The sequence below is a fragment of the Petromyzon marinus genome, chromosome 14 (assembly GCF_048934315.1).
Source record: "Petromyzon marinus isolate PM22_M1 ecotype Great Lakes invasive population chromosome 14, UKy_Petmar_22M1.pri1.0, whole genome shotgun sequence".
NCBI lineage: Eukaryota > Metazoa > Chordata > Hyperoartia > Petromyzontiformes > Petromyzontidae > Petromyzon > Petromyzon marinus.
This window is the reverse complement of record NC_133680.1, coordinates 16340404-16368270: the sequence shown is the minus strand read 5'-3', so window position 1 is coordinate 16368270 and position 27867 is coordinate 16340404.

The window sequence follows — 27867 nt, the reverse complement described above, 5'->3', positions numbered from 1 at the left end:
GATTATAACCGATTCCTTGTGTATGGTCAATTACTCATATCCCTTTAAAAATGACAGCCATCCCCACATCTTACTTCCTGTGACGCGGCTGATGTGATCAAGTCCCTCCCATCAGGTGGGACAACCACAGCAAGAAAAAACTGCTGAAGTAGGCGAGAGATCTGCCGTGGCACGAGGTTATAGAGGCCTCGGCAGTAGGGGGGAGAGAGAAGGGGGGAGGGAAAGGAGGCGGGGCAGAAAGTGGACCCCACAGCAGCACCCGGGTCACTGGAGTAAAGTGGGCCACCACTCATTGATCCGTACATTTAACTCGATGAGTCGATTCGATTCCGTGCCCCGTTGGGTCCTCCCCCCTTTTGTGCTTTTGGGTGTGCTGGGTTTCAACATAATTCCCGATCCATTGTGAATCTTCCCTTCCCACATTTCAGCACTCCGATCTACATCCGACAGGAGATGATAAACCGCAGGGAGGGGGAGTAAAACCTAATCGCCAGGTAATTGGAAAAGTCGCCCATTGTCTCGCGGATTTGCATGATTGATGGATGGGGCAGAGGAACGTGCTACAGGGACACGCCCTGAGGAATGCAGGCATCGGCCTTTGGATGAAAAACAATTTTTCAGTAATTCAGTGGGCAGTGCTCTCACTGGCAGCTCATTCTCAATTAATGTGGGTGATTCACCACGTGTTTGTGCCACATTTTGTATCTGAGTTGAGTCCATTTTTGTTTCCTTTCCTGTTTCTCTACTCCCTCCTGGTATAGCCGGGTGGGGGTATCGAAGGGGGAATGGGCAGATTGTGTTTAACCTTGAGTTTGTCCTGGCATGGGGTGCTGGTATGATTCCGCTCTTGGCTTCCACACCCTGAAATTCCAATAATTACCTGTCTTTGTGCGCTGTGGTTGCCTCGGATTGGTGTGCCACTCTCTCGCTGGATTGTTACCTTGCCATCTCTGCGTGTAATTATGTTGGTAGTTCTTGGGTGCTTGCTCCTCTCTGAAAAAACATTCCGCAGACTACCTACTGGATCTCCTCTCTGTTTCAAAGAACACATTTGACCTCAGGTCTTCGCTCATTTACCAGCTTCACATTCCCTATTGCCGTACAAAAACTGGAGGAAGGGCCTTTGCTATTGATGCCCCCAGGGTCTGGAATGCTATTGCCAATAAACTGCAACTTGAATCACTATCTATGAGATCTTCACTCAAAACTGCTCTGGAGGAGTTGTACAACCCTAGCTGCCACTGCTATTCAGTGGCCTAAAATATGGCTCTAGATTTTGGTGTTAGAATTTATTTATGTAGTTTATTGTTAAAAATTCGGTCACAGTCCCTATGATCACTGTTACATTGGATTTATGGCTTTTATTTTGGTGATTTCGAAAAGTGTTTTTTTTGTTTTGGCCATGTTTTTGTTTATTGTAGTACGGAGTTAGACTGATGGCTTTAATCTTAGTTGTCTTGTGGTTGTTGTTGTTATTTGACTTGCATCCCACTGGGATTTTTGCACACAGCGTTGGTGTACGGTGCTATTTCAGGAATATTTTGATATTTTTGTCCTGTATTTTCTGTTTGCACAGTCACATAATCACTTTAAGATGTTTTCTTGTTCATGTTTTTTGTTTGTTGCGGTTGCACCCGATTCAAGAGCGAATGGCTCACAGGGCTATACCAAATAAATGAACTATGAACTAACTAACTCTGTATTGTGGGGCTTGGTGTGAGGTGCTGTAGCTGCTCACGTGATTTTTACTTCCCTCTAGATGGCGGGGTGCATTATCTCTCTCCCTGTGTTTTGTCCGAATTATGGCTCCTAATTCTATATAGCCATGCCGTGTGAACCCTATTCTGTATGTGGTGTAAGGAGGCCGTCTCTGGGTCCAAAACCATACCCACAATTTCTGTAATCTCTGGACTCAAGGATTAAAAAAACAATCTTGAACATTTTGTCACCTTCGTGGTATTGATCAACATCACCTGCGTAATACACTCCTCGTTTACGCACTGGGTCATAAATTTGGCAGCATTAAACCCCTCAGTGTTGAATATTCTCCAAACTTCGTAATCACTGTTAGGCTGAGTTGTTTGAAACAATTCCTAACCTTGTATGGTAGCGACTTTACCCATGGTATAGAATATTCATGTAACCTTCTTTTCAGCACTTGTTTTCTCGTCCAACTTCCTCAGACCTCTGATCATTGCCTCCTTACTACTGAATGAGTATTCGGAAAGTTGGTCGTTGTGAGAGGAGTCAGTGTCAGATGAGCTATCACTCAAACTTTACCGCTGCTTAACATAACTTCTGTAATGTATTTTGCGCCTGTGTTGTGGGTATGAACGTAGAGCGAGACTTCTCTTGGAGGCAATGCGTTTATTACAATAAACGATAACAACACCAATAGCCGTAACACGACTGGTGTCTGTTAAAAACACTGCTGCAGTCAATCACAGTTGGTTTTGAGTGATTACATTGGGGGGGGAGGGATGGCAAGTGATGGGTGATGGGAGGGGACCAGGGACGCAACGTGACCGTCCATGTACGAGGATAAGAGTTGCCATCTGTGACGTACACAACCTGGGGACACATCATGGGAAGAAGGATCTCTCAAAACCCGAAGAGGGGAGAACTACATGGAAACGCATTGTCTTGAGCAATGAATTAGCACAAGGGGACGAACAGGGGTTGGAGTCATGTTCTTCGTATGGTCGACGTTTATGTAGAGCAACAACTATATTGGATTGAGGTGGTTGAGCCAGATCATTGTGTAAGAAGTAGAGTTGGTGCATCGCTGTGATGATGCCTCCGAATTTGTGAATTGGACATTGAGTTTTCATATATTCCATAGTCTATTCAGGCTTGGAGTTAGGGATAGGGCTACAGATTTGCTGCAGAAATATTTTTCAGAGCGTCAGTGTTTGGCACTACATGTAGGGCAGTTCCACATATTAGGCAAACATCACAATTTCAGCATCATCTTAATTTTATATATTTTTATTGGATATAATATTGCTTTAGAAATGACATTATTCACACAGATGATTTCTATCTGAATCTCTTGGTTGAAATACTTTGCCCAAGGTAAGATAACTGTGCGATTATGGTAATGAGTATCCACGTCCGTCTGAGACCGTGGAACTGCCCTCCAGCACTGCCGCTCACATCAGGGGACGTAGGAACGACTATGGTTGCTGGCTTCACCGTGGCCAACTAGTTTATTGATGGGCATCTCCTCCTTGCCATCCTCCTAAATTTCCACCACCATCACCACCTCCACAACCTTGTGCTTGTCGCCCCCAACTCAAGCTCAGTGCAAACCCCTTGGAGGGCTGGCATAACCCAAGGGACACAGAACTCTGCCTCACATTTGGTTTCTAGAAGCTCCGCAACAGCCACACTGTGGATGTAGACAGCCCTTAGCGTTATAAATGTGAGCCACTCGCGTGTCCCAAACACTCAAAAGAATTGAGACGAGGCGATAGTATTAGATACAAATATTTATTATTAAAACGCGACGCCTTGTAAGGAAGGGGAGGTGCTGGTGGGGGTGGGTGGTGCTGGAAGTGTGGGGGGCTGTGAGATGCTCAGAGGGTGTTCGAGGCCTGGGGGGGCAGGTCTTGGGAGGCTTCTTGAATGCCGGGCTCCAGTGAGCAGCCAGAGATGTCCTCTTCCTCCTCAACCGTGACAAGCTGTGGACATACTGACCCATTAGACACTACACACAACTCAGTACTTCTACCAGCTCAACTGGGATTACACACAACAATCAGCACCCCCTACTGGCAGACAAATGCCAATTGCACACCAGGTGCTGAGTCACCTTGTGCCCACAGGGACATCTGTCATTGGGGGTGCCCTTTCACACGTGTTGAGATGAGATGTAAAGCGCTCTGAGATGCCCCGGTGTACAGAAAGGTGCTAAATCATTCTCATCATTATCACTGTATCCAGCAATAATGAAATTGTCTATAGATAGATAATCTGTATTTGTAAACGGGGACCATGACGGCTTAACGTGATGGTTAGACCAGCTCATCATTATCATAATACACTGAATCGTGTGTGCATGAATCTATTATTTACGTTAAACGCAAATTATATACGTGTGTGTGTGTGTGCGATGCGCGAGTGCTGTACACTCACCTCCACCTCGCTCTGCAGACGCTGCTGCTCCGAGTGTCCACTCTGCTCGTTGTCGCGGTAGGGCGCCAGCTCAGCGTGCAGCTCCGCCACTACACGTTGATACCACTGAATCTCTGCCTGCAGAGATTCCAGTTGCCAGTTCCTGTCAATGAGCTGCGTGGGCCACGGGCAAATGGCGGCAGAGGGACACAGGAAAGCATTTTAACGACTGCGTGAGGTTATTGCAGAACATACAGGTATAATAACACACACACAACCAGGATCTTCATTTATAATTGAGTAATGTAATGAGCTACGAAGCTCTTTTACACAGATGTCCATACACCACCTTTGACCAAATAAACCGAAATGCATCCAATCATCTCAGATCTTGGAAGAAAAGCATGGTTGAACCTCAAGTGCTTGGATGGGCAACCACCATCAATACAAACCAAGATAACACCTATAAAAGCATGATGAAGACCGCTTGTGTTGCAATCGAAACGTCGTGGGTTTTTTTATATTATTAAAAAAAAGTACGTGACTTTACCGAAAGAATCAAGAATATGAATTCCTGCAGTCACGAAAGTTTTATGTTAAACATTTTTTAGGAATTAATTAACCCAAAATCTGGATTAAAATAATAGATTAAGATCGCTTCCCAACCAAAAAGAGGGAGGGGATGGAGATGCATGTAGCAAAGGGGAGCAGATGGTCTAGTAGTCGTAGGTACTTCTACTAGAGGTGGGATGGTGGATTGTAACGTGGTACAGTCCCTAAACAGAGAATGCTCAGTAACCTAGTGCGCATCCATTCTGTACAACCATCAGTGTGAAAAATAAGTGTATACATACAGTCCTCGACTTAGGAACACCATACTTACGGAGACCCGACTTACGGATACCCGACTTCCGAATCTGTTTCTATGAAATGTATTAATTTTTGGTTACCATTGACTTTAAAACGCGAACTTGCACTTCCAAACTGAACCACAGAACTATTTTGTTCAGTGCTGCGATCCTCCACGAGATGTCATGAGTCAGCCTCGTGCACGCGCACATGTGCGTATATGTGAAAGTGATTGTGTGGGGAGCGGTAGTGTTGCAGTTCACGCGCTGCGCTACAAACCCACCGACCCAAGTTCAATTCCAACTCACGGCCAACACCAGTGACGATTATCTGAACCATTCCTGGGCCTCCCGTTGGTCAACTCGGCCTCAAATGAGCACCTAGCGCGCTGTATAAACATCACCACTCGGGACACAAATGCAGCTGGGTGTGGTGCTGGCACACAACCCCTCGCATGCCGTGCTGGCTTTCATAGGCTATCGCTAACAGCACGTGCCCCAACAGCCTATTAAAGCTACACGGTGGATCTTTGTGCGGATCGGAAGTGTAGCGGTGAGCACGCTTGTGATTTGAAAGCGGTGAGTGAAAATAAAAAATATTTTTACTACATTTTACGTATTACTTACGATACACTATAATTTTAGTGTTAATGCAAATGTACATGATTTCTTATTTACGAGTTTAACAATGCTTGACTCTTTTGTTGAACCTTAACACATTTTATAACACTGACAATATGGGAATTTAAATATCGCACATTATTGTATTCCGACTTACGAACCGTTCCGACTTATGAATGGGCCTCAGGAACTAAATGCATTCGTAAGTCGAGGACTGCCATATTATTGATATATTTGTCTATTATACTATGTGTATTATTAGTTGTTTATCATGTAAAATTAGTTTACACTTGAAAAATATTCACCATAAATCCGGTATGTGGGGAAAAAATATTGATAGAGTATGTGTAGTGGCATAGCACTGGCTGCTGGTAAAAAAGGGTAACTGCGGTGTATGGTAGTACCCACGTCAGCAGGCCACGATAGACACGAGAGGGGGACATCTAGGGGTAAGGTCACAGAGGGGGGGCCATCGGGAACCCGCTAATAGGTTCCAGAGAGGGGGCGTGGCCGTGGCGGAGCGAGGCCACGCTGAGAGTATAAGAAGGGCCCCTGTGAGGGACCTTGTGGCTGTTGCTGGAAGTGGGATCCTCGTCGTGCTGTTCGTATATATAAGATAGTCGTCGTCACCATCTCGTCATTGTCGTTGTCGTCTCGTCGCTGTCGTCTTGTCGCCATCGTCGCTGCCGTCTTCACTCGATATTACGCTGCTAGATAGGTGTTCGCTGTCTCCGTTCAGTGCTGTCAGTGTTAGATGGTTAGTGTTGTGTATAGGCAAGCAACGGTAATAGTGTGTACCCACGTAGGGTGTCTGTATTATCCCAATGGTGCTCGTTAAATAAAAGAAGCGCCTAAAAGTCTTACTGTCTCTGAGTTAGTCACTACACATGTACACATGAAAGTGACTACTGTAGTCAGAGATGCAAACGCTTGGGCGTCATCTGGTGCCTTACTGTCGCCATCCAGCGTAAACTATTTGGGTCTTTATAGTAAAGTTCGTAAATCTCAAGTACGCTATGGCAAGGTACCACAGTACATAACATGTGATTGGCTATCAATGACTTGAGTACGTTAATAGTGAAAGTACGTACAACGGGAGGGCGTAAATAATGGTATTACCGTATATATGTGCGTTTGTGCCATGCCGGACTTCATAGGTGCTCGCTAACAGCACTTGCTCACCTTCGCCTCACTCTGCTGGTGCAGCACTTGCAGATCCTGGAGCTGACAGTGAATGCTCTGCAGGTTTTCTTGGCATGGCGCCAGCTCAGCGTGCAGCTCTGCCACCACACGCTGGTAACCCAAAATCCCCACCTGCAGGGATCCCAGATGCTCATTCTTTTCGATGAGCTGCATGGGCCACGGACAAACGGCAGCAGAAGGACATGGCTAAGCATTTTAACGACTGCGTGCAGTTGTTAAAGAACATACAAATGCAACAAACACATACAGAACCAGTATCTTTATTTTAAATGAAGGAATCTGATAAGCTATGAAACTCTTTTTCACAGATGTCCATACACCACACCACCTATGACCAAATGACCCGGAATGCACCCAATATTATAAGATCTTGGAAGAAAAGCAGGGTTGAACTTTGATGGTACTTGGATGGGTGACCACCATCCATACAACCCAAGATAACACCTATAAAAGCCCAGATATATGGATTAATTAACCCAAAAGCTACTTTAAAATGTCCGATTATAATTGCTTCCCAACCAAAAATAGGAAGGGGATGGAGATGCACGTAGCAGAGGGGAGCAGATGTTCTAGTAGTAGTAGGTACTTTTACTAGAGGTGGGATGGTGGATTGTAATGTGGTACAGTCCCTAAACAGAGGATGCTCAGTAACCCAGTGCGCATATACACATCTGTGTGAAAAATACGTGTATATATAGGCAGTCCTCAACTTACAAACACCTGCACTTACGAACCTGCTTCCATCAAATATATATTTGATAACATTGGCTTTAAACGCGAACTCGCACTTGAAAATTGAACCGCGTCACTATTTTGTTCAGTGGAGCAATCCTCCGCGACATGTAATAATTCAGGATGGCGCTTGGAGCAAGTGTTTGCCTATAAGTGTGTGTGTGTGCACGCGCACGTGTCTATGTGTATGAAAGTGAATGTGTGGGGAGCGGTAGTGTAGCGATTAGCCTTCGAAAGCGGCGACCCGAGTTCGATTCCCGTTCATGGCCAACACCAGTGACGATTATGTGAACCGGTCCTGGGCGTCCCCTAGATCGACCCAGCCTCAAATGAGTACCTGGTGCGATGTGTAAACACCACCACTGGAGAGACAAAGGCAGCGAGGCATGGTGCTGGCCAATCACCCCCTTGTGTGCCATGCCGGCCTTCATAGGTGCTGCTCACTAACAGTACTTTCCCCAACAGTCTATTAAGGCTATACGGGGAGTCTTTGTCTGCGACGTGCGAATGCAGTGTACTCACCTCCGCCTCGCTCTGCTGGCGCAGCATGTCCAAATGCTGCAGCTGTGAGCGTCCGATCTGTGCGTTTTCGCGGTACTGCTCCAGCTCTGTGTGCAGCTCGGCCAGCATACGCTGATACCAAAGAATCCCCGCATGCAGGGATCCCAGCTCCTGGCTCCTCTCGAACAGCTGCTTGGGCCACAGGCAGAGGGACAGAGAAAAGCATTTTAACGACTGTGTGCGGTTATTGTAGAACATACAGATGCAACAACAGACACATTTAGAACCAGAATCTTTATTCATATTGGAGGAGTCTGATGAGCTGTGAAAATATTTTTCACAGATGTCCATACCCCATGTTTGACCAAATCACCCAGGATGCACCCAATCTTGTCAGACCATCATGCACACAACCCATGATTACGCCTATAAAAGCCCACATATATGGATTAAGTAACCCAAAATCTGCAGTAAAAGGTCAGATTAAAATCGCTTCCCAAACCAGGACAGGGAGGGCATGGACATGCACATAGCAGAGGGGAGCAGATGGTCAGACCCTACACAGCCTGACGACTCAAGTGCTGTGTCACGGTCAGACCTGGGCCGTTCCGGGGCCAGGAGAGCCTGGGTTCTCAGCGGCCGTGGGAACGAGGCTGGGAGCATTACCTGACGCAGAGTGTCCTCATTCTCAGCTTGGGACGTGGTCAGCTGATCCTGCAGCGCCGACAGTCCCTGTTGGGGGGTGGAGAGCTCCGGCTGGGCACTGGCGCGCTCCGCCTCACTCGCTGCGAGCTCCTCCTTGCTCGCCTTGAGCTCCTCCCTCAGCCGAGTGATTGTGTCCTCGTCCTCCTGAGCCTTAATACAGGCAACGTTCGTTTTACCATCGTAATCATCACCATCATCATCATGAACAGCCATGATCCGTCCACCGCTGAATGTGTTTTTGTGATACTGCTGGATGAAAGTTCCCCTGAGCCATACCGGTCATGGGAATTAATTGATCATACTTCATCACACTGGTCAGCATGAAGTGGTACACCCAAGACTGGGTCAGATTTCACTGGCCACCAATGCTAGCCATGGTTGGTAATCAAACTCGGACAGCTTGGTTCAGAGTGCAGAAGGCTCATCACAGTAAATTAATACGTTGTATATCATAAATATTTCGCCGCACAAGGGTCTCCTCCTCTTGTCAACGCTGCCACAAATGTCTTAAAACTCAAACTTGAATTATCTTTATTTTACCAGCTAAGGCCTACTGAACTATATAGCTCTTTTTCAGAAGCGACCTGCCCACAAATGAAAGTTCAACGAAGTGGCTTATCATGTGGAAATGTATTGCAGCTATAGAATCTAAACGCACGTTTCTAAATGTGGAGGAAGAACCGGAGGACCCGGAAAAAATCCACGTGACCACAGGGAGAACATGCAAACTCCAAATATACAGGTGTCGGGGTTGGGATCAAACCCACAACCTCCTGCATACAGGCGAGGTAGTTAACATCTCGCCACCGTGGCGCCCCTCTTCAGTGCCAATCGCGGCTTCACCACGCGTGCCCTTGCGAGCCGATACCTTCTTGGAGTTGCGCTCGAACTGCTTAAAAGCATCGGTGAGGGTGAGCCGGACCTCCTCCAGCCCTGTCGCCAGCTCGCAGGCCTCTTTCCGATGCGCGTCCTGCTGCTGCGCCTTCTCCATCCCAAGTGCCTGGACGTGCCCCTCCGACTCCTTCAGCTACAGGCACGCACACGTTCCACAATGTTGGATTCATGTCTGGGGAAGTATACTGAATATGGTGTGCAGAATGTGGAAATATTTTCTGGGTTGGAAAAGACCCAGCTGTAATTAAGCCCGGCTTGCAAACAGATAAATAATTACCACTTAAGTCATTTAAACTCTGTGGTGTGCATATAGCTGTGTGTCTGCAAGCCTATATTGTTTCTCTAACAAATGCAAGCCAATCACATTTTAGAAAAAGTCCTGTAAACTGCAGCTGACTTTATAATTAAATTGTATTTATTCTAACTGAAAGTATTAAAATGTGAGAAAATACATTCGCAACTCTGAATCATGACAAATTATGAGAGGGAGTGAATTAGTTAAAGGCCTAGTCAGGGATTGCCTTGTCTAGTGTAATTACCTCATCCAACATTCACCTATCTGCAGACAAAATTAAGAGCCATGAGGGGAGGACCGATCCTGTGGTCACAATTATACCTTTTGCCATATAGAAATGCATTATCATACTACATTCGAAAAAAAAAACATTCTGGCTGTCTGCCTTCCTGGCTGTATCCATATTACTTATATAACCACTTCAGGTTTCAGCCACCTGTGATTAAGCCAGGTTCACATGTGCAGTGAGTTAATGATCTCAGCCTGATCATCAATGACTTCACAGAAAAGCCCATGAAAACAATGTCGGCTTTACACTAAATCGAGCTAAGTTCCAGCTCTGAAAACCAAAGATCAGACTGTTTTGTGATGAACATTACTCATTACTCTCCATAGCAGGGCAGATATCAAAGTATTTCCTCCTATTGTGTGGGTACCAGAGGGCACTTAAATATTTCTCAGAAGTAGTTATGTGATTTATGCTTCTGCAAACCATTCTCTAACATGAAACTTGAACTATCTTCTTTGGTTCTTTCGGTAAAGTCACGTAGAATGAGAATAAAATAATAAATTGATAAAATAAAATAACTCAATAATATTCTCACGACGTTTCGGCCACAACACAAGCGGCCTTCATCAGGTTGTTGTGGCCGAAACGTCGTGAGAATATTATTGTGTTATTTTATTTTATCAATTTATTATTTTATTCTCATTCTACGTGACTTTACCGAAAGAACCAAAGAAGATGAATCATTGCAGTCACAAAAGCTTTAAATCGAAATGAAACTTGAATTTGGAGCTTTTGTGACTGCAGGAATTATTCTTTGGTTTTTTATTATTAATTTTATTATTTCTTATTTCTACGTGACTTTACCTAAAAAAACATTCTCTAACATGCGATGGTGCACTGCTCAGGCGATGAGGACAGGCCTCATGCACACACATGGAGGTGGGGGGGCTGCCGCATAAGGCTCTGGTTACCTGGTGCTGCAGCCCGGCGATCTGGCCGTGCATGCACTCCATCTCAGCATCCGTGTGCTGAAGTGTGTGCTGCAGCTGCACCACCTCCTGTGCCCTCGCGGCCTCCTCTGCCCTGGAGACTCCCAGCTCGGCCTTGAGAAAGTCCGTCTGTTGCTCCAGAGAATTGCCTGTCGGAAGGGACACAAAACCATGGCGATGAAGACAGTACAGCCACCAGTGGCAGCAGAAAGAGAAGGAGCAGTAACTCAGGAGGAAGAGTACCAGCAGCGGGAGTAGTAGCAGACAGAATAGGTCTGAGGTCCCTCAGACCTATTCACCAGCTTGCATGCAAACACAGGGTCCAGAATAATAATATATGCACAGGAAGGGCCTAGTGAGAGAGCAGTTAGTAAACCCAGTGCAGTCCTATGTTAGACAGCGGAAGTGGTCCACGTGGGAAATGAAGTAAAAACGAGGAATTACTCGTTTTAACTCGTAAAAAGAAGTTATTGGTGCACAGTGCTCGACAAAAATTAGTGTTCAATGGGTCCGTGGATTCAGAAAGATTTTGGAGCACAGGCCCCTACCCACCGGTCTCCTCGCAGCAAGCGTTAGCCTCCTGCAGTCGTTGCTGCAGCTCCAGTACTTCATGCCGCAGGTTGTCCACCTCGGTCTGCTGCACCTCTTGGTTGGTAAAGAGGTCGCGCATGTTCGCTCTCAGCTCCGCGGCCTCGGTGCCCAGCCGCTCGGTTTCAGTCCCGCGCTCTCGCGCCTCTTCCCGCGCCGCCACCAGGTCTGCCTCTGAGCGCCGCAGCAGCTCGTCACGCTCCTTCAGCGCCTGCGGGCGGAGACGGGCAGCATCTAAACTACACGTAATTACAACATGTAATTTGAATATATTAATAAATTGTTTAGCATTCATCCAAAATATTGAGAAAATAAGTGGGCTTGGGCAGGACACATTGCTGTTGCAAGAAGGGGGGTGGCTGTTGCGAGAGTGGAGGCCTCACCTTCTGGAGGACCGTGATGTGCACAACGTGAGCGTCGTACTCTGAATCGTCGTGCATGTGTGATGCACGATATTCGGCCAACTCCATGCATGCCAGATGCAGAGTCGCATCGTGCTCACGCCTCAACTGCTCCTCGCGCTCGCCCCACCGCACTGCCTCCAACTCCACCTGCAGGCTGTTGATGGCCTGCGAGTGTGCCTTTAGCTGCTTACGGGCAGAAGGGCACAGTGTCACAGGCACGTGTATGCATAGGTGGGCAGCCCTTCATCACAGACACATGCAGCGTGCAGATGAGGACAGGTACAGACATACAGACACACGGAGCATGTAGTTGTACAGAGAGATAAGAGACTAGAGACATGGGCAGGAGGCACAAGAAAATAAATTACAGATGCAGAGACATACACACAAAGACACAAGCAAGTCATACAAATTTGGACACATTATGGAAAGACAGTGCATGTGGAGAGAGATGTACATAGCCAAAAACAGAACATGCAGAGGGAGACAAGACGCATAAGAATGCGGAGACACGGGCATTGACTACAGAGACGCACATACAGGCGCCTCGCATGCAGACGGACGCACACGTGCAGTGGATGCTTTTCAAGATGAAAATAATAAATTGAGATTCTATTGTAAACAAATCAAGAACTACAAAAATATGCAAGGTAAACACCTGTGGTCTTATTGAACATACCACAATCACGTTTAAAATATTTAGAATGATAATAGAAAGTCAAAAAATAGAACCATGATACTTGTATACATCAATCAACGATTGGTAAGCATGCATACAACATGGCAACGTTCTTCATCATAAGATAATGAAGAAACTCGTTGCACCCAAATGTTCATCTTCAAATTGAGTCAATATTCAAAACAAATAACTCACAACGCCTCCTCACACCATGTCGGTCATGGGAATGTGTTTGACTATACTTCCCCATGCTGGCCAGCACCGTACAGATGTATTAATCAATAAAACATAATACATGCACATTATGTGGGGAGATGCTATGATACAAAAATTTAGTTTGATCTGCTTTTATCTTTCATTTTCAACATTATTGGGAATAAAACCATGGACCACTCGCTACAGTGAATTTAGCAAAATTTATTATGGAACCAAAATATAATGCGATGGGTTTTTTGTGCACTCATTTGCAACTAGGCTGAGACCACTATGCTTGAGAATCCGGTTTAATCACTGTGGTTGGGCAGCTGTAATCCACATTCAATCCTGGCATCTCAGCCATGCTGGCACAGCATGTCTGACCCCTGGGGCACCTAGCTACCTCCCAGAATGCACTCATTTAATGTGCCATTTCCTTGACGTTCAGATCGTAACTCTGAATAAAAACTCAACGCATGAATCAATAATGATGCACTTAATAGGGCAGAGCTTCTAAAAGGTGATGTTTCAGACAATGGGCCTTCATCACATCAGAGAAGTCAAAGCAATATCCATTGCAGCGTTATTGACGAATATGTTGAGGTTTTGTTATCTCTGCTTGTGTGCCACGCAGCTTCACAACGTGAACACATTATTTGGGTCTTTCGGTAAGGCCATGTAGATACAAAAATAATAAAATAATAACAATATCACGACGTTTCGATCGCAACACAAGCAATCGTCATCAAGTGAAGGATATGGCAGGAGAGCTGCCGAGGCAGGAAAAAATATATGGCGGGAGCGCTGCTAAGGTAGGGAGTTAAAAAGGTTTGAGATGGGTGTAGCTCAAGGGTCAGTGGGCAGAGCTTGATGAAATTTGCATGTAAATGTAAGATCGGCGAAATCTTGACAAACGAAGTTTCACTTTAGCCGTGCTCCGTGTAACAAGGGGACAGGGGGGTTGGTGGTGGCCACAGTACCTCCTCAGCATGGTTTTTCTTGAGTTGGTGCAGCATCTCGAGGAGACTCTTCTCTGTTTGGCTCAGTGTGCCACGCAGGGTGGCGAACTGCGCTCTTGCCCTGCTCAGATTGTCCCGCAGGGTCGACACCTCCCGGGACAGGTGGTGCATTTCCTTTTCCGGCATTTCCAACTGCGACGGGAGCAAGGGCACATGGCACGGGCACGTTAGCTCCTCCCAGCGTAAATCCTGCCTTCAATCGCATCGTGACATGCCATTCGCCATCGGATGGTGGAGACAACACCATGGCACATGGCAAGTGAGGTGCCTAATACACAGGTAGACACACATAGGACAGATGGGCTGACACCCACACACCCAAGCAAAGGTAACACCACGATTCCCCGCACAGCCTAAACAGAGTGGTAGAATGCGCAGCAGCGCTGGCCTAGGAAACGCACCCACACCATCTTCATTTACATTCGCTCAGCCAATGAGAGTGACAAACGCTGCAAGACAACCAGCATTCATGGCCATGAGTACTTAAAAAAAATCAATAATTTCGTCAATGTTAATACAATATTTGAACCTTATGGGGTCCCATAAGCCCCCGGCTCTCGCATAAACTGCGTTGCGACGTCATTTTGTCTGTTGAAGGCGAATGAAACGGCAATCTAATCCTCTCGACGAGCTCTACACGATGCGCTAATCAAAGTTTCAAAGTTTGGTTTCTTCTACGCATTCGTCCTCGCTGCGCTTGGACGGCATGACAACAGAATGATCCGCGCCAGGTAGGTCGCGCCGTTTATGTGCGCGGTGTGACGGAGTCACCAAAAATTTATTCATTACGATTTTGACTTACGTTTATTCGGGACCTCGGGGTCCCGCCATAAGGTTAATTTGATATTCAGTTTTATCACAGTACGCTCTGAGCCACACAGCGCTCGCCAATTTTTAAAAGACAAACTCGTCCGCCGACGTGTTTGCTCCTCCTTGGTCTCTCTGCCTTAGCCCCAAAATGTCTGGGAATGTCAACATGCCAGTGATAAGGCCGGTCGAGGTGAGTGAGCATATGGCGGTTACACTGGTGAGTACAGTACATAATACTTCCTGATGCTATTATTAAAAAAAAAATTCGTTTTGATGGAATGTTTACCATCTGTTTTATTACTCTTATAAAATAGCGCTGATACTCCAATGAAGCCCTCATTTATTGTTCATAAGAGATAACGCTGTCGAGAAGTCATCCCCATATATAATGGTATAACCCTTTTCGCGCTGATTTCCTGAATGCTCACTTCTCCACATAGGCATCTTGAGCGCTAAGCGAGACTGCCTGTATTCATTTCAGCCTAAGTCGACATAGGGGAGTCCCAACACTGGCTCAGATATCCCTCGCCACTGGTGTTAGCAGGTATTTGTGGTTCATGCGGACTTGCTGCCTTGTAAAAGGTGTCAATCTGGTGTTGGGGCAAAGCTTTTTTTTATTATTCCATACACGTTTGCATTTTAGCTGGTAAGTGGCAGAGTGGTGGCCTCCACTCCAGCCTAGATTTGTGTCTGTCCCCTACCTCTCTTACCGAGTACAACTCCTCTGACATCAAAACACAAGGGGCCGTCCATAAATGACGTCACGCGATTTTGGACCCCTCCCCCTTTGTCACACGGTGTCACAAAAAGTCAGACCCCCCCCCCCAAATCGGGTGCAACCGCAACAAACAAAAACATGAACAAGAAAACATCTTAAACTATTGTCATTGTAGTGCGTATTAATGTGGTGCTGCACTCTGATGTTGTAGAACATTTATTAAAAAGTCTATTTAATTAAGTAGAACGTGTTGTCTATTTTTACTTAAAATTGCGCATTTTGATGTGACATCACATTTCTCACCCCCCCCCCCCGTCACACATCGTCACAAATGTCTGCCCCCCCCCAAGTGCGTGACGTCATTTATGGACGGCCCCCAAGAGGTGGCACTACGCACCTACTCTGTTGACACATTCATTGTCTCATGTGTTGCTTTCTCAACTGTGGTCTGTTGAAGAATATCATGTATATTCTTGCCGACGCAGATAAAGAAACACAGGTGCTCAGATCGCTGGCTTTGCCCGAATTACAGGCCACCACGCAGCGATAAGGAGCCCGCAGCACTGATGTAACCAAATGCAACGATGACGTCATCAGATGCAGCGATTACGCCATCGACGACAGCGATGACGACATCGATTAGTGATGACGTCAACAATTACAGTGACGACGTCATTTTCAGTGAAGAAAGCATCGAATACAGTGATGACGTCATCAATGGCAGTGATTACGTCACTGGCTTTACCCAAAAAGGGCGGAGCCAATGGCTCGGGCCTTATTGCGTCATCAAACGTCACGTGACCCCCAGGCACAGCTGCTGGGAAATGGCAGTTGACACGAGATGCTATCACCTTGGCAACGCAAACAAGGACCAACTGCCCAGAGAAAGCTTTCTCCGACTAAAATCCTTGATGAAACTCTCAATCTGTGATCTTAAACTATGAACCTCGTTACCCACGCATCAAGCGCTCAATTTAAAGTAAAATTTAAATATTTAAAAAATAATATTTTTCTCGATGTGATCACAGTACTATATTTGTTACTTCGTATAACTCCAACGCAAGAGGTGGCGCCACTCACCTCCACTGTTGACGAATTTGGATTCTCCAGCGTCGCTTGCATCTGCTGCCGTCTCTTGAAGAACTTCATGGCTCCTGTTGGGGGCGCAAGAGACAAACGCAGCCGCTCAGCTCGCTCGCCCTGCCGGAGTGACGTAACGCCATTGGGGTCGGAGGTGAGAGCGCAGGAAGTGACGCAATTGGCCCCGCCTACCATGGGCGGAGCCATATCACGTGCCCCCAGGCACCCTATGGGGGCAGAGGAAGCTGCCTCCGTATCAGCCAGGGCTCAAAGTTCTCGACGCGGCTTTTGCGTCAGCGATTTGAAACTCGGAACCTCTTCACCCACGTGTCGAGAGTTCAATGTTTGAATGCAATTTAATCGAGGCCACTGTCTTGGTATGGTCCTTTGACTGTTGGTGTTTTGCCATCTTGCCCAAGCTTGGATTTGATGTTGACAAATCTACAAGAAGGTATGAGCTTGCACAGTTTGATTTTACATGACATTTATTCGTGACTTGACTACATTTTCTCAATCCTTACTCGAGTATCTTTAATTGCATTTTGTTGTTGATGCAACTGGCTAACCCGACCCTTCTGGACGTGTGTGAAAGAAAACGTCAAAACTCATGTAAAATACAGATTCTGATTTATCTACACGCACACGCGAAAGGCAAACGCGGGTACCTGGCCTCTATGCAGCAGACACGAGTAATTTATTATCTTTCAGGATGTTATTTAGAACTTTATTGAATGTTATGTCACCAACCAAACATCGAGCATAGCAACAAATATCATGCAACACTCCGGAGACGGACACCTCCCTTACCGACCTCACCTCGTCCTCCTCACCCTAGCCTCGTCCTCTTCACCCCTAGCCTCGTCCTCCTCACCCCTAACCCCTCACCTCGCCCTCCTCACCCCTCGTTCTCCTCACCCCTCGTTCTCCTCACCCCTCGTTCTCCTCACCCCTCGTTCTCCTCAGCCCTCATCTTCTCACCTCGTTCTCCTCACACCTCGCCTCGTCCTCACCCCCGTTCTACTCACCTCGTCCTCACCGCTCGCCTCATCCTCACGCCTCGCCTCATCCTCACCCCTCACCTCGTCCACCTCACCCGTCGTCCTCAACCCTCACCTCGTTCTCACCCCTCGCCTCTCGTTCTACTCACCTCGTCCTTACCCCTCACCTCGTTCTCACCTCATCCTCACACGGCTACCTGCACTCTATGTAGTAGACGTGAATAATTGACTATAATTCAGATTGTTATTAATAACTTTATTACATGTTTTGTCACGAATCAAACATCACCTCCTCCTCACCCTTCACCTCGTCCTCACCCCGTCCTCGCATCTCGCCTCGTCCTCCTCACACCGTTCTCCTTCACCCCTCGTTTTCACCCCTCGCCTCGTCCTCCTCACCCCTCACCTCGTTCTTCTCATCCCTCAGCTCGTATTCCTCACCCCTCACCTCGCCCTCACTTCGTCCTCCTCACCCTCACCTCGTCCTCGCCTCGTCCTCACCCCTTGCCTCGTCATCTTTACCCCTTAGCTCATCCTCTTCACCCTCACCTCGTCCTTCTCTAACCCCTCGCTCTCCTCACCTCGTCCTCACCCATCACCTCGTCCTCCTCACCCATCGCCTCGTCCTCCTAAACCCTCGTTCTAACCCCTCGTTCTCCTCACCCCTCACTTCGTCCTCCTCACCCCTCACCTCGTCCTCGCCTAGTCCTCCTCACCCCTTGCCTCGTCATCTTTACCCCTCAGCTCATCCTCCTCACCCTCGTCCTCCTCACCCCTCACCTCGTCCTCCTCAGCTCGTCCTCTTAACCCCTCGTCCTCCTCACCTCGTCCTCAACCCTCACGTCGTCCGCTTGACCTTTCACCTCGTCCACACCCCTCACCTCATCCTCACCCATCACTTCGTCTTCCTCACCCCTCACCTCGTCCTCCTCACCCCTCGCCTCATCTTCCTCACCCCTCGCCTCATCTTCCTCACCCATCGTCCTCCTCACCCCTCGACTCGTCCTCTCACCTCAGCTCGTCCTCCTCACCCGTCGTCGTCCTCACCGCTCACCTCGTCCTTCTCACCCCTCACCTCTCCCTCGCCTCGTCCTCCTCACCCTTAGCTCGTCCTCACTCCTCGTCCTCCCCTCCCCTCGCTGTCCTCACCATTTGCCTCGTCCTCCTCACCCCACACCTCGTTCTTCTTACCCCTCATCTTGTCCTCCTCACCACTCGACTCGTCCTACTCACCCCTCACCTCACCCTCCTCACCCCTCGTCCTCCTCACCCCTCGTCCTCCTCACACATCGTCCTCCTCACCCCTCGTCTTCCTCACCCCTCACCTCGTCCACCGCACCCCGCGCCTCGTCATCCTCACGCCTCGCCCACCTCACGCCTCACCTCGTCCTTCTCACCCACACCGCGTTCTTCTTACCCCTCACCTCTTCCTCCTCACCCCTCGACTCGTCCTTCGCACCCCTCACCTCCTTACCTCTCGTCCTCCTCACCCCTCGGTCTCCTCACCCCTCGGTCTCCTCACCCCTCGCTCTCCTCACCCCTCGCTCTCCTCACCCCTCGCTCTCTTCACCCCTCGTCCTCACCTCGTTTTTCTTCTCACCCCCCGTCCTCACCCCTCGCTCTCCTCAGCCCTCGCCTCGTCCTCCTCACCCACACACCTCGTTCTTCTTACGTCTCACCCCCCGTCCTCCTGACTTCTCATCCTCCTCACCCCTCGCTCGTCCACCGCACCCTGCTCCTCATCCTCCTCACCTCATCCTCCTTACCCCTCACGTCGTCCGCTTGACCCCTCACCTCGTCCTCTTGACCCCTCACCTCGTCCTCTTGACCCCTCACCTCGTTCTCACCCCTCACCTCGTCCACCTCACTTGTCCTCAATCCTCACCTCGTTCTCACCCCTCACCTCGTCCTCCTCACCCCCACAGCTCGTTCTTCTTACTCCTCACCCCTCACTCTCCTCACCCCTCGTCCTCTTCACTCTCGTCATCGTCACCTCTCGTCCTCCTCACCCCTCACCCATCGTCCTCCTCACCCCTCGTCCGCCTCACCTTTCACCTCGTCCTCCTCACCCCTCGACTCGTCCTCACCTCTCACCTCAGCTCGTCCTCCTCACCCGTCGTCGTCCTCACCCCTCACCTCTCCCTCGCCTCGTCCTCCTCACCCTTAGCTCGTCCTCACTCCTCGTCCTCCCCCCCCTCGCTGTCCTCACCATTTGCCTCGTCCTCCTCACCCCACACCTCGTTCTTCTTACCCCTCATCTTGTCCTCCTCACCACTCGACTCGTCCTACTCACCCCTCACCTCATCCTACTCACCCCTCGTCCTCCTCACCCATTGTCCTCCTCACCCATTGTCCTCCTCACCGCTCGTTCTCCTCACCCCTCAGCTCGTCTTCCTCACCCCTCACCTCGTCCACCCCACCCCGCGCCTCGTCATCCTCACGCCTCGCCCGCCTCACACCTCACCTCGTCCTTCTCACCCACACCGCGTTCTTCTTACCCCTCACCTCTTCCTCCTCACCGCTCGACTCGTCCTCCTCACCCCTCACCTCCTCACCCCCTCACCCCTCGTCCTCCTCACCCCTCATTCTCCTCACCCCTCGCTCTCCTCACCCCTCGCTCTCCTCAGCCCTCGCCTCGTCCTCCTCACCCCTCGTCCTCCTCACCCCCACACCTCGTTCTTCTTACTTCTCACCCCCCGTCCTCCTCACTTCTCGTCCTCCTCACCCCTCGTCCTCCTCACCCCTCGTCCTCCTCACCCCTCGTCCTCCTCACCCATCGTCCTCCTCACCCCTCGACTCGTCCTCACCTCTCACCTCAGCTCGTCCTCCTCACCCGTCGTACTCCTCACCCCTCACCTCGTTCTTCTTACCCCTCATCTTGTCCTCACCACTCGACTCATCCTACTCACCCCTCACCTCACGTCACCCTCCTCACCCCTCGTCCTCACCCATTGTCCTCCTCACCGCTCGTTCTCCTCACCCCTCGTTCTCCTCACCCCTCACCTCGTCCACCGCACCCCGCGCCTCGTCATCCTCACGCCTCGCTCTCCTCACCCCTCGCTCTCCTCACCCCTCGCTCTCCTCACCCCTCGCTCTCCTCACCCCTCGCTCTCCTCACCCCTCGTCCTCACCCCTCGCTCGTCCACCGCACCCTGCTCCTCACCTCCTCATTCCTCGTCCTCCTCACCCCTCGCTCTCCTCACCCCTCGCTCTCCTCAGCCCTCACCTCGTCCTCCTCACCCCTCGTCCTCCTCACACATCGTCCTCCTCACACATCGTCCTCCTCACCGCTCGTTCTCCTCACCCCTCGTTCTCCTCACCCCTCACCTCACCTCGTCCACCGCACCCCGCGCCTCGTCATCCTCACGCCTCGCCCGCCTCTCCCCTCACCTCGTCCTTCTCACCCACACTGCGTTCTTCTTACACCTCACCTCTTCCTCTTCACCCCTCGACTCGTCCTCCTCACCCCTCGTCCTCCTCACCCCTCGCTCTCCTCAATCCTCGCTCTCCTCACCTCTCGCTCTCCTCAACCCTCGTCCTCACCCCCACACCTCGTTTTTATCCTCACCCCTCGTCCTCCTCACCCCTCGTCCTCCTCACCCCCATACCTCGTTCTTCTTACTTCTCACCCCCGGTCCTTCTCACCCCTCGCTCTCCTCAGCCCTCGCCTCGTCCTCCTCACCCCTCGTCCTCCTCACCCCCACACCTCGTTCTTCTTACTTCTCACCCCCCGTCCTCCTCACTTCTCGTCCTCCTCACCCCTCGTCCTCCTCACCCCTCGTCCTCCTCACCCCTCGTCCTCCTCACCCATCGTCTTCCTCACCCCTCGTCCTCCTCACCCATCGTCCTCCTCACCCCCACACCTCGTTCTTCTTACTTCTCACCCCCCGTCCTCCTCACTTCTCGTCCTCCTCACCCCTCGTCCTCCTCACCCCTCGTCCTCCTCACCCCCCGTCCTCCTCACCCCTCGTCCTCCTCACCCCTCGTCCTCCTCACCCCTCGTCCTCCTCACCCCTCGACTCGTCCTCACCTCTCACCTCAGCTCGTCCTCCTCACCCGTCGTCCTCCTCACCCCTCACCTCGTTCTTCTTACCCCTAATCTTGTCCTCACCACTCGACTCATCCTACTCACCCCTCACCTCACGTCACCCTCCTCACCCCTCGTCCTCACCCATTGTCCTCCTCACCGCTCGTTCTCCTCACCCCTCGTTCTCCTCACCCCTCAGCTCGTCTTCCTCACCCCTCACCTCGTCCACCGCACCCCGCGCCTCGTCATCCTCACGCCTCGCTCTCCTCACCCCTCGCTCTCCTCACCCCTCGCTCTCCTCACCCCTCGCTCTCCTCACCCCTCGTCCTCACCCCTCGCTCGTCCACCGCACCCTGCTCCTCACCTCGTCATTCCTCGTCCTCCTCACCCCTCGCTCTCCTCACCCCTCGCTCTCCTCAGCCCTCACCTCGTCCTCCTCACCCCTCGTCCTCCTCACCCCCACACCTCGTTCTTCTTACTTCTCACCCCCCGTCCTCCTCACTTCTCGTCCTCCTCACCCCTCACCTCGTCCTCCTTACCCCTCACGTCGTCCGCTTGACCCCTCACCTCGTCCTCTTGACCCCTCACCCCTTTCTCACCCCTTACCTCGTCCACCTCACTTGTCCTCAACCCTCACCTCGTTCTCACCCCTCACCTCGTCCTCCTCACCCCCACAGCTCGTTCTTCTTACTCCTCACCCCTCACTCTCCTCACCCCTCGTCCTCCTCACTCTCGTCATCGTCACCCCTCGTCCTCCGCCTCATCTTTCTCACCCATCGTCCTCCTCACCCCTCGTCCGCCTCACCTTTCACCTCGTCCTCCTCATCCCTCGACTCGTCCTCCTCACCCCTCGACTCGTCCTCACCTCTCACCTCAGCTCGTCCTCCTCACCCGTCGTCGTCCTCACCGCTCACCTCGTCCTCCTCACCCCTCACCTCGTTCTTCTTACCCCTCATCTTGTCCTCACCACTCGACTCATCCTACTCACCCCTCACCTCACCTCACCCTCCTCACCCCTCGTCCTCCTCACCGCTCGTTCTCCTCACCCCTCGTTCTCCTCACCCCTCAGCTCGTCTTCCTCACCCCTCACCTCACCTCGTCCACCGCACCCCGCGCCTCGTCATCCTCACGCCTCGCCCGCCTCTCCCCTCACCTCGTCCTTCTCACCCACACCGCGTTCTTCTTACACCTCACCTCTTCCTCTTCACCCCTCGACTCGTCCTCCTCACCCCTCGTCCTCCTCACCCCTCGCTCTCCTCACCCCTCGCTCTCCTCAACCCTCGTCCTCACCCCCACACCTCGTTTTTATCCTCACCCCTCGTCCTCCTCACCCCTCGTCCTCATCACCCCCACACCTCGTTCTTCTTACTTCTCACCCCCGGTCCTTCTCGCCCCTCGTCCTCCTCACCCGTCGCTCGTCCACCGCACCCTGCTCCTCATCCTCCTCACCCCTCACCTCGTCCGCTTGACCCCTCACCTCATTCTCACCCCTCACCTCGTCCACCTCACTTGTCCTCAACCCTCACCTCGTTCTCACCCCTCACCTCGTCCTCACCCCCACAGCTCGTTCTTCTTACTCCTCACCCTCACTCTCCTCACTCCTCGTCCTCCTCACCCCTCGTCTTCGGCACCCCTCGTCCTCCTCACCCCTCGTCCTCCTCACCCCTCGTTCTCTTCACTCCTCGTTCTGCTCACCCCTCTCCTCGTCCTCCTCACACCTCATCTCGTCCTCGTCACACCTCATCTCGTCCTCACCCCTCACCTCCTGACCTCGTTCTTCTTACCCTTCACCTCGTCCTCCTCACCCCTTGCCTCGTCCTCCTCACCCGCTCCTGACACGGCCAACACACACGCCCATGGCAACCTCACTTAGGGCACGGCACACCGACTTAGCATCACCCTCATTTATACCTCCACGTTTATCGGCCTCGTTCTATCGTGACGGCCAAGACGCTGGACGTTTGTGATAAAGAACTTCGTAGCTCATCGGATTCCTCCTCCAGTGTACAAATAAATAAATATCACGGCTCTGATCTCTTTGCGGCGCCGCAGTGGCGTTCATCACTCGCCGCCTCCCCATGGCACGACTACGACGCCCTCTGTTGGACGCTGTGTGTCATCAACATTGTTGCCTGTGATTACACTCAACACAACGTTGTTGTTGTAAGTGATTACACTCAGCACAACGTCGTTGTTAGTGATTACACTAAACACAACGTCGTTGTTAGTGATTACACTAAACACAACGTCGTTGTTAGTGATTACACTAAACACAACGTCGTTGTTAGTGATTACACTAAACACAACGTCGTTGTTAGTGATTAGACTCAACACAACGTTGTTGTTGTACGTGATTACACTCAACACAACGTTGTTGTTGTGATTACACTTAACACAACGTCGTTGTGAGTTATTACACTAAACACAACGTCGTTGTGAGTGATTACACTCAACACAACGTCTATGTGAGTGATTACACTCAACACAACGTTGTTGTTGTAAGTGATTACACTCAACACAACGTTGTTGTGATTACACTTAACACAACGTCGTTGTGAGTGATTACACTAAACACAACGTCGTTGTGAGTGGTTACACTCAACACAACGTCGTTGTGAGTGATTACACTCAAAACAACGTCGTTGTGAGTGATTACACTCAACACAACGTTGTTGTAAGTGATTACACTAAACACAACGTCGTTGTTAGTGATTATACTAAACACAACGTCGTTGTTAGTGATTACACTCAACACAACGTCGTTGTTAGTGATTACACTCAACACAACGTCGTTGTTAGTGATTATACTAAACACAACGTCGTTGTTAGTGATTATACTAAACACAACGTCGTTGTTAGTGATTACACTAAACACAACGTCGTTGTTAGTGATTACACTCAACACAACGTCGTTGTGTGTGATAACACAAAACACAACGTCGTTGTGTGTAATTACACTCAACACAACGTCGTTGTTAGTGATTACACTAAACACAACGTCGTTGTGAGTGATTACACTCAACACAATGTCGTTTTGAGTGATTACACTCAACACAACGTCGTTGTTAGTGATTACACTAAACACAACGTCGTTGTGAGTGATTACACTCAACACAATGTCGTTTTGAGTGATTACACTCAACACAACGTTGTTGTTTGTGATTACACTCAACACAACGTCGTTGCGTGTCATCAATATTTTTGTGTGTGATTACACACACAACAACGTTGTGTTTAATCACAACAATGTTGCGTGTAATCACTCACATATTGAGTGATTACACACTCGGCGTGTGTCTGTAGCAGTTGTACGTGTGCCGCTTGTCATAGATGTTCGCGGTTTGAATCCAGCGGCCGCCCTGTTTAATGCTACAGGCGTGTTCACCGCAAAGACACCATGTGCCGTCTGCTTCAGTGGACGTTGAAGATCCCAGCGTCATGGACCAGATTAACCGAATTAAATACAATTGCCCGCAAATTACCCAGTTGGAATATACTGTGCCTAGTAATCATTGCTGGTAAATGTGGTAGAACCCTCCTGAAAAGAGCCAGTAGGGCTATCCTGGGTAAAACTGACCACCCACCCCCTCGTGTGGCATGCTAGCCTTAATAGGTGCTCGCTAAAAGCACTTATTTATCGAACAGACTGTTAAATGAAGGAACTGTGTCTTCATTTGAGTCCGTGACTGTGTAACCTGGTACATAAGGGTGCCGCGGTGGTGGGATGTTAACTCCTTCACCTGGTATCCAAGAGGTCGTGGGTTCGATCCGGACCCTGACGCCTGTATATTTGGAGTTTGCATGTCTATCTCTCTCCCGTGGTCGCGTGGATTGTTCTCCAGGTCTTCCAGTTTTTCCCTCCATATTTAGAAACATGCGTTCAGAGCAGGAGTCTTAAACTCAACTTACCTGGGGGCCGCTGGAGGTAGAGTCTGGGTGAGGCTGGGCCGCATCAAGTATTCCAAAAAAAAGTGCAACTGATCCAATCTTCTCAATCTTTATTAATAACAGTTCAGAACATGAACGGTTCTTCAGAACATAGGCTTCTCTTACCTACTCCATGCTTCCAGAGACCTGGCAGCGCTTCCTCTTCTTACACAGCTGAGCCACATTTGGCTTGAGGAAGGAAGCAATTGAGACCCTCAGTAGAGCATTTCAAGCCAATCAGTAAGTTTGGACCTGTACTTTGACTTATTAAAGTTCATGGTGCAAAAGAGCTTTTCACACAGATGTGTGCTCCCAAAAAAGCACATGGTCCGCTTGAACATCCTGGAAAGCTCAGGGAAGGTGGGGGTGATATATTTACATGTTTTTATCCCAATACCTGAGTATTTGGGATCTTATTTAGTATGCCCTTTCTATATATTCTGAGAGGTATTTGAAAACTTTATCATTGTTCATGCTTTTTTTGAGCACTTCGTTTTTCTTATCATTATTAAATTCATCAATCGTGTTCTCTCTCAGGTGTTTATACCTTTCACATTCATAAATAAAGTGATCTAGATTTTCTTCTTTTTGTTCACATCCTACATATCCTTCTGCTCTACCGAATCTCTCTGGATGCCATTGAGCTAACTCTAGTGTCCATGTTACTCCACCTGTCTTAATTCTTAACATCAAGTGCATTGTCTCATGTTTTATATCTTTTAATTTCTTGCTCTTTTTGATTAAATTGTTCTTGGTAAATTATTTTCTTTTGCGATTGCACATATCTGTCCTTTTTCCTTTTCTTTGTTTCTCTTGTAATAATAATCTATAACTACTTTATAATATTCAGGTTCTAACCAACATTTGGCTTTTGTTCTTGCCACCCATCTCATGCTATTTGCTATCCATGTAATTATTTTACCTTTCCTATTGCAACACTCTGTTGTCTTTATTAGGTCACTGATTACACTTGTTGAGTCCGCCCACTTCCTAAGTCCTCTGTACCTTGCACTGGGTGACAGGATATATTTTCCTTCCACTTGGTGTCACTCCGGAATCACGTTTCAACCAAGTGACTAACGTTGCTAATTCGCGTTGGCTAACTTGTCAACAAACACCGGAAGCTGTCACGAGCCTGAGCTATGGTAAAAAAATATAATAATTAAAAAATAAAAAATTGATGTCAAATAGTGGGCCACAAAATATCGTTCCGCGGGCCACAATTGGCCTGCGGGCCGCGAGTTTGAGACCCCTGGTTTAGAGTATTTTACTGCTATAAATTTCCACAAGATGAAAGTTTTAAATCAAAATTTTAAATCAAAATTTATGAGCCACTCCGTTAAAACTAACATTTGTGACCAGATCGCTTCTTAAAAAGAGCTATATGGCTCACTTACCTGGTAAAATAAAAAGTTACATTTCAAATAATCACCACGGTAATGTGTTACCCACACGACCTTGAACTTGAGGCATCGCGCAGAACGCGGCATGCAGTGTGGGGTTAGCTGGGTGGTGCAGGGAGCTGCTACTACTTGCAGAGGGGGGCGGGGCAGGGGGGGACTGAGTCCTCTTGCATAATTGACTTGCGGATTGACCGATGCATAGACGAAAAGATAGCACGTGAATGAATGAGTGTACGGCTGGACTGCAAATGAATGGACAATATTCTTCATCGCCATTTAAAAAAAACTTAACATTGTAATCCATCACCCTGTACATCTGCTGAACCAACGTATCCTACAGCAGCATATGAGTGTGTTTTCATACATTGCCTGAGTGTGTGTTTCTTGCGTATGATCGGTATGTGTTTTACGCATGATCCATATTTGATATCACACAAGATATTTGCCTGTTTTTCTAATGATCTGCACGTGTTTCACGCATAATCTCTGGGTTTCACACATGTTCTGTGTGGGTGGCCCGGACCACCCTCAGCTGCCTTTTTCTCCCGAGTTGCAATGTGTACAAATCGTACCAGATACTAATTTAAGGCTGAACCGACCTCTCGAGATCCAGGACGCAGTGGTGATGGTGGCTGTAAGCGGGACTCGAGCTCGGGTCGCCTCGTCCTCCTCACCCCTCACCTCGTCCTTCTCATCCCTCAGCTCGTATTCCTCACCCCTCACCTCGCCCTCACTTCGTCCTCCTCACCCCTCACCTCGTCCTCGCCTCGTCCCTCACCCCTTGCCTCGTCATCTTTACCTCTTAGCTCATCCTCCTGACCCTCACCTCGTCCTTTTCTAACCCCTCGCTCTCCTCACCTCGTCCTCACCCATCACCTCGTCCTCC